The sequence below is a fragment of the Phoenix dactylifera genome, chromosome 17 (genome assembly GCF_009389715.1).
Source record: "Phoenix dactylifera cultivar Barhee BC4 chromosome 17, palm_55x_up_171113_PBpolish2nd_filt_p, whole genome shotgun sequence".
NCBI lineage: Eukaryota > Viridiplantae > Streptophyta > Magnoliopsida > Arecales > Arecaceae > Phoenix > Phoenix dactylifera.
Genome location: NC_052408.1, coordinates 7,249,510 through 7,256,679, shown reverse-complemented (window position 1 = coordinate 7,256,679; position 7,170 = coordinate 7,249,510).

Below are 7,170 nucleotides of genomic sequence, written 5' to 3'. Positions count from 1 at the left end.
TATGCAGTCATTATACTAAAGGCCTCCAATATAATTCTTAGTAAGGACTCTTGGATGGTTATCAGCTAGTTAATTGATCAGGAAATCTATGTTGAGGATTTCTACACTATTCTAGAGGACATAAGGAGGATCATTAGTATCCTGCAATCTTTTAAGGTTATCTATATGTCACGCCCCGAACCCGGGGCCCGGGGCGCGAGCAGACGCCGCGCACCTGCAGGGCGGACCCCGCAGGCACGCAAGGCAGATGAATCAGATTCCACATCAATAGCTAAACAAAGATAAATTCCAACTTTCAATTCAAATGTCCATATATACATAAGTCAAAAGAAAAAGTCAATATCTACTAGCTAACTACATCATGATCACTCCACCCCGTAATCCCCATAGTCACATATCATCACCTGTAAAAAATGTAAATAGTAGGAGTGAGCTAACAGCTCAGTAGGCAACATCATGCAATAAAGTCGTCATATAACATGTCATGATGCATATAAAAAGCAGCTAAAACTCATGAATCCAAAAATTCACACGACAATCCGTAAACCCGATCCGAGACTCAAAATAACTCCACCGCATGACTACGGCCACATCACCCAGTGGCATGGTTACACCGAAGTGCCAATACAACTCTCCGAAGAGCCGCTCCACTGAGCCAACGCACCACTGTGCCGCACCCCCTGGTGCCAAACTCACGCTCCACTGAGCCGCTCTGAAGAGCAAAACGCACCCCTGTGCCGCCACTATTCTATCACCGGTGGTCGCGGTGTCGGAACTAGTTCCTCAGTACAAGTCGACAGGGCCAACGTATCATCCCATTGGCGGGGCCTAGACTATAGTCACGCTGATTTTAAAAATCAATAATCAACTTTCCAAATCAAGTCATGATCATACTCCCAATAGTAAAGTACATAACAGTTTATGAAATTAAATACTTAATTTTAATTCTAATACATAATGCCAATAATAAATCATAACATCCATATATGCAAGATACATGTTAAAATTCTACTTTAAAGCAATAGGTCACCTACCTGGGATCGCTTAAAAATTCCTGCCACAAATTCACGAACCCCTGGTTAAACATAAATATTAATTATTTCATTAACTAAGAAACATAATTTAAACAATTTTTCACACCCTTAAACTCCTAAGTTCATGATCCAAGAATGGGCCCCTAAGATCAAACATAGACTCTAAAATCAGAACCCTTTAAACCCAAGTCAATTGTGGCCCAACACAGATTAGGCCCAATTGAACCAAACCAGATAACAGGTTCAGATCAGATTTCGGGCCCAATCCAAACCAGCCCACAGATCCAATCAGGCCCAACTCAGCCCAAGAACAGTTCTCTAGCCCAAACCAAACCAGGTCTGATCAGACCATAACAAAATCCATTCATGAAATAGGTGGAACCGGTTCACAATATAAACCCGGTTCAAGATCTGGTTTCCAAATAAAGCACGGATTTCAAAGCGAGGAAAAACACCCAGGCCGAATAAAGAAGAAGAAGAAGAAGAAGAGAAGAAGAAAGAAGGAAGAGAAGAAGAAGAAGAAGAAGAAGAGGGAAAGGAAGAAGGGGGGGTGGCTGGTGGCTCCGGTCGGCCCTCGGCGGCCGACCGTGGCCCTCGGCGGCGGCGCTCGGCCAGCCGCCGTCGGCCATCCCACCTTCACGGGCGGCGAAAGACGGGAAGAAGAAGAGAAGAAGGAGAAGAAGAAAAGGAAGAAAGAGAGGGAGGTCGGGGCTAGGAAGCCCGACCCCCGTTCGCCACCTCCGGCCGAACTCATCTCGGCCGGATTGACCCCGGCCGGCCGCCGTCGGCCGGCCGAATCTCACAAAGAAAATTCCCCAAAACAGGGGAAGTAAAACCCACTGATTTCCCATCGTTTCTCTCCTTTAAATTCATAAAAAAAATAGATCTATGTTGTTTTGCTCACCTCCGGTCTTCGACGAGTGGGTTCTCCGGCGGCGATGGCGGCTCCGGCGACGACAGTGGCTCCGGCGGAAGAGGAAAAAGCTTAAATTTTTAGAGGGGTGGGGAGGGATAGGGCTCGGATGAGGCTCTCAGAGGAGAGAAAGAGGGAGAGAGAGAGAGGGAGAGAGGGGAAGAGGGGGTGGTGCGGTGATTTCGCTGGCCGTTCGGCCGGCGTGGTCATCGTGGTCACCCCCACGATGACCCAGCTGAAGTCGGCACCCCTTGCTGACTTCAGTCTGTTGGGCCCTAGAACGGGCCCAATTCGAGTCTTCACACTCTAACCAACTAAAAAAAAATTTCGTCCTCGAAATTAAAACATACCTCAATCCGAGAACAAGACAGGAAACTTCTCTCTCATCTCCTCCTCCAGCTTCCAAGTAGCTTCTCTCTCACTGTGATTGCTCCACTGCACCTTTACATAAGGAATCGTGCGCCTCCTCAAAACTTGGTCCTTCCTATCCACTATACGGATAGGCTGCTCAACATAAGAAAGATCTGCACGGAGCTGTAAAGGTGCTACTTCAATCACATGACTTGGATCAGCAATATACCTTCTCAACATAGAGACATGGAAAACAGAATGAACCCCCGATAAAGCAGGTGGAAGTGCCAGCTTATAAGCAACAGCTCCAACTCTCTCGAGAATCTCGAATGGTCCCACATATCTCGGGCTGAGCTTACCCCGAACTCCAAATCGCATTACCCCTTTAGAAGGGGACACTCTGAGAAAAACATGATCTCCGATTTGGAATTCCAGATCTCGCCTCCTGATATCAGCATAACTCTTCTGTCTGCTCTGAGCTGCCCGAAGTCGTTCTCTGATCAGCTGAACCTTCTCCACTGTCTGCTGAATAATTTCTGGACCCAGAATTTTCCTCTCCCCCACATCATCCCAACAGATAGGTGATCTACACTTCCTACCATACAACGCCTCATAAGGAGCCATCTGAATACTTGCCTGGTAGCTATTATTATAAGCAAACTCTACCAACGACAAATGATGATCCCAAGAACCCCTCATATCAATAGAACAGGCTCTCAGCATATCCTCTAGAATCTGAATGGTCCTCTCGGACTGCCCATCTGTCTGTGGATGAAAAGCTGTACTGAAGCTAAGAGTGGTCCCCAAAGCTTTGTGCAAACTGCCCCAGAAATGAGCCACAAATCGGAAGTCTCTGTCAGACACTATAGATACTGGAACTCCATGCAGCCGCACGATCTGCTCAATGTACAACTCTGCAAATCTCTCTAGTGTCATCCCAGTCTTAAATGCTAGGAAATGTGCTGATTTGGTCAATCTGTCTACAATCACCCAGACTGAATCATTACCTCTGAGGGTACGAGGTAACCCTGACACAAAATCCATAGTAATATGCTCCCACTTCCACTCTGGGATCGGCAGGGGCTGAAGCATACCAGCTGGTCTCTGATGCTCAATCTTAACTTGCTGACAAGTTAAGCATTGAGATACAAACTGGGCAATCTCTCTCTTCATATTGTTCCACCAGAACACAACTTTCAGATCCCTATACATTTTTGTACTACCAGGATGCACTGTATATCCCGTACTGTGAGCCTCCTCCAAAATTTCCTTCTTCAGTCTAGGATCATCTAGAATACAAACTCTGCCCATGAACCTCAATGAGCCATCCTCATGTATATGAAAATCAGGCTGAGATCCAGACTCAACATCTTTCTTGATCTTCTGGAGCCGAGAGTCATCCACTTGCGCTGCCTTAATTCTGTCAATGAGTGTAGGCTGGACTCGCAAGTTTGCCAACTTCAAGGTAGTATCCTGCAGATATACCTCTATTTCTGCCCTCCTCAGATCCTCCAAAATATTTCTCTGAGTAGTAATCAAGGCTGCAACATTTTCTGAAGATTTTCTACTTAGAGCATCTGCTACCACATTTGCCTTCCCAGGGTGATAATGTATAGATAAATCATAATCCTTCAGCAATTCCAGCCACCTTCTCTGTCTCATGTTCAGCTCTTTCTGAGTGAAGAGATATTTCAGACTTTTGTGATCAGTGAATACCTGGCATGTCTCTCCATACAAATAATGTCTCTAGATCTTTAAGGCAAACACTACAGCTGCAAGTTCAAGATCATGAGTGGGATAATTCTCTTCATAGGGCTTGAGCTGTCGGGAGGCATAAGCAATAACTTTTCCATTCTGCATTAATACACAACCCAAACCCTTCTTGGAAGCATCACTGTAAATGGTAAAATCAGTACCGGTGACTGGTAGGGTCAGAATAGGTGCTGATACTAGACGGTGTTTCAATTCCTTGAAGCTCTTCTCACACTGATCCGACCATTCAAACTTCACTCCTTTGCGAGTGAGTCGAGTCAGGGGTCCGGCAATACTAGAGAAGCCCTCCACAAACCTTCTGTAATAACCGGCTAGTCCAAGGAAGCTGCGAATCTCAGACACATTACTCGGTCTGCTCCAATCAACCACAGCTTCAATCTTCTTTGGGTCAACCATAATTCCATCCTTAGAGATAACATGCCCCAAAAACATCACCCTGTCCAACCAAAATTCACATTTCTTTAATTTACCATACAACTGATTCTGCCTCAGAGTCTCCAAAACAATCTTCAAGTGATGCTCATGCTCTGCCTGACTCCTTGAATATATCAGAATATCATCAATAAATATTATGACAAATTTATCCAGCAAAGGCTTAAATACTCTGTTCATCAGGTCCATAAACGCTGCTGGTGCATTAGTCAAACCAAAAGGCATCACAAGGAACTCATAGTGTCCATACCTGGTACGGAAGGCAGTCTTGGCTATGTCAGACTCTTTTATCCTCAGCTGATGATATCCAGATCGAAGATCAATCTTGGAAAATACCTGAGCACCCTGAAGCTGGTCAAATAAATCATCAATCCGGGGTAGAGGGTACCTATTCTTAATAGTCACTTTATTAATTTCCCGGTAATCAATACACAGTCTCATGCTACCATCTTTATTTCTGACAAATAATACTGGAGCACCCCAAGGAGAGACACTAGGTCGAATGAAACCTAGATCCAATAGCTCCTGTAATTGGTCCTTCAGCTCCTTTAGTTCAGCAGGGGCCATTCTATAAGGAGCTTTAGACAAAGGTGCAGTACCAGGGATTATATCAATAGCAAACTCGACATCTCTATCAGGAGGTAAGCCAGGCAGATCATCAGGAAAGACATCAGGGTACTCACTGACTACTGGTATATCCTCAATTCTCTGTTCAGACTGCTCAGAATCTGCAATTGCGGCCATAAAGATGGGAAACTCCTTTCTAAGAGATCTTATGCCCTGCATAGCAGACACTACCTGAGAAGAGACACCCCAGTCATCACCCATAAAACTGAACTCATCAGTACCCGGGATCCGGAAAGTCACCCTCTTCAGAAAACAGTCTATGGTAGCGTGGTATGCAGCCAACCAATCCATACCCAGGATTACATCAAAGTCACGTAAATTCATAACAATCAAATTAGCTCTCAAATCTCTACCCTCAACTAGTACTGGACAGGAAATGCAGATCTGACTAACTGTCATCGTACCCCCAGCTGGAGTACTAATACATAATTCCCTCTCTAAGGAAGAGTAGTGTAAATCGCACTTATGCACATATGAAGATGAGATAAAAGAATGCGTAGCACCAGAATCAAATAACACATAAGCATAAGTGGAAGATACCAACAGTGTACCTGTCACTACAGTGTTGGATGCCTGAGCATCCTGCTGGGTCAGTGCATAAACTCGTCCCTGGGTATGAGATCCTCCTCCCCTTTGCTGCCTGGGGACAGCTGACTGGGTAGCCTGTACTGGAGTGAAGGAAGTCTGTCGTTGAGGAGCTACAGAAGTCGGTGGCCTCTGTGCGGATCTAGTACGAGGACAACTGGAAATCCTGTGACCCGGCTGACCACACCCAAAACAAACTCCAGAAAAAGTCTGAGTCTGAGGGCACTCAGCTATCCGGTGGCCCTGCTGACCACACCTGAAACATGCTCCAATACCAGGTCGTGTCTGACGACACTCAACAGCTCTATGTCCAGTCTGGCCACACTTGAAGCACACTCCTGATATCCCCCTGCAATCCGATGCAGTCCTCCCATATGGAACTCGCTGCCCTGCTCCTGGACGGAACTGCATAGGTCGGCGCAGATGCCGCTCACCGTCAGAATCAAAGTCCCTGGTCCTCTTCGACTTCCCTTTCTGAGCATCCTGTGTCTCCTTCCAGATGATCTCCATATTTTTAGCTCTGTCAACTAGGTCATCATAATCAGTCGAGTGAACAGCAGCTAAACCCTGACGTAGGCGAGGCCTCAGTCCTTCCTCAAATCTACTCATCCTAGATTTAGGGTCTTGGACAAGAGATGGTGCAAAATGGGACAACCGATCAAACTCAGCCTCATAGTCCTCCACAGTCATACTCCCTTGAGAGAGGCTCAGAAACTCCCTCTCCAGCTCCCTGATACGACTGGAAGGGAAATACTTGGAGTAGAAGGCCATGCGGAATCCCGGCCAGGTCACAGATCCTGCATCCTGCATCATGGTCCTCTCTACAGACTCCCACCAATGATGAGCCCGGTCCTGAAGCATATAGGTGGCAAATCTGATCTTCTCCTCCTCAGTACAACCCATGGCCCTGAAGGCCTTCTCCATCTCATCTATCCAACATTCGGCCTCTTGGGGATCGGTAGTTCCCTTGAAGGCCGGAGGAGCTAACTTCCTGAACTCTGCTATACTCCTCCCCTGATCTGAAGAACTAGCAGAGGGAAATAGCTGCTGTGGTCCCCTCTGCTGTCGGACTAACCCAACAACCTCTCTGATCAGCTCCATCACCTGGGTCGGACCTCCCATCCTGCTCTCCTGGCCATGATCTGGTCCATCCAGTACTGTCTGATCAGCCTCATCCTCCTGGACTCTCTCAGTCGGATGAAAAGTGGCTGGATCACTCCCGATAGTCTCGATCAGGCGGCGAGGTGCCACACGTGCACGGCGGGGCGGCATGCTGATACATACACAAATAACACAACATCAGGGTTAGATCCATCCACTGTAAAATTTTCTACTCCACTATCATTTTTTCACATGTGTCCCTATATTCCCTTTCTTTTCTTTTCTTTTTTTTTTTTTAAATAACACATCATTAGTGTTGGATCCATCCACCCATAAGATTTTCTACCCCACTCT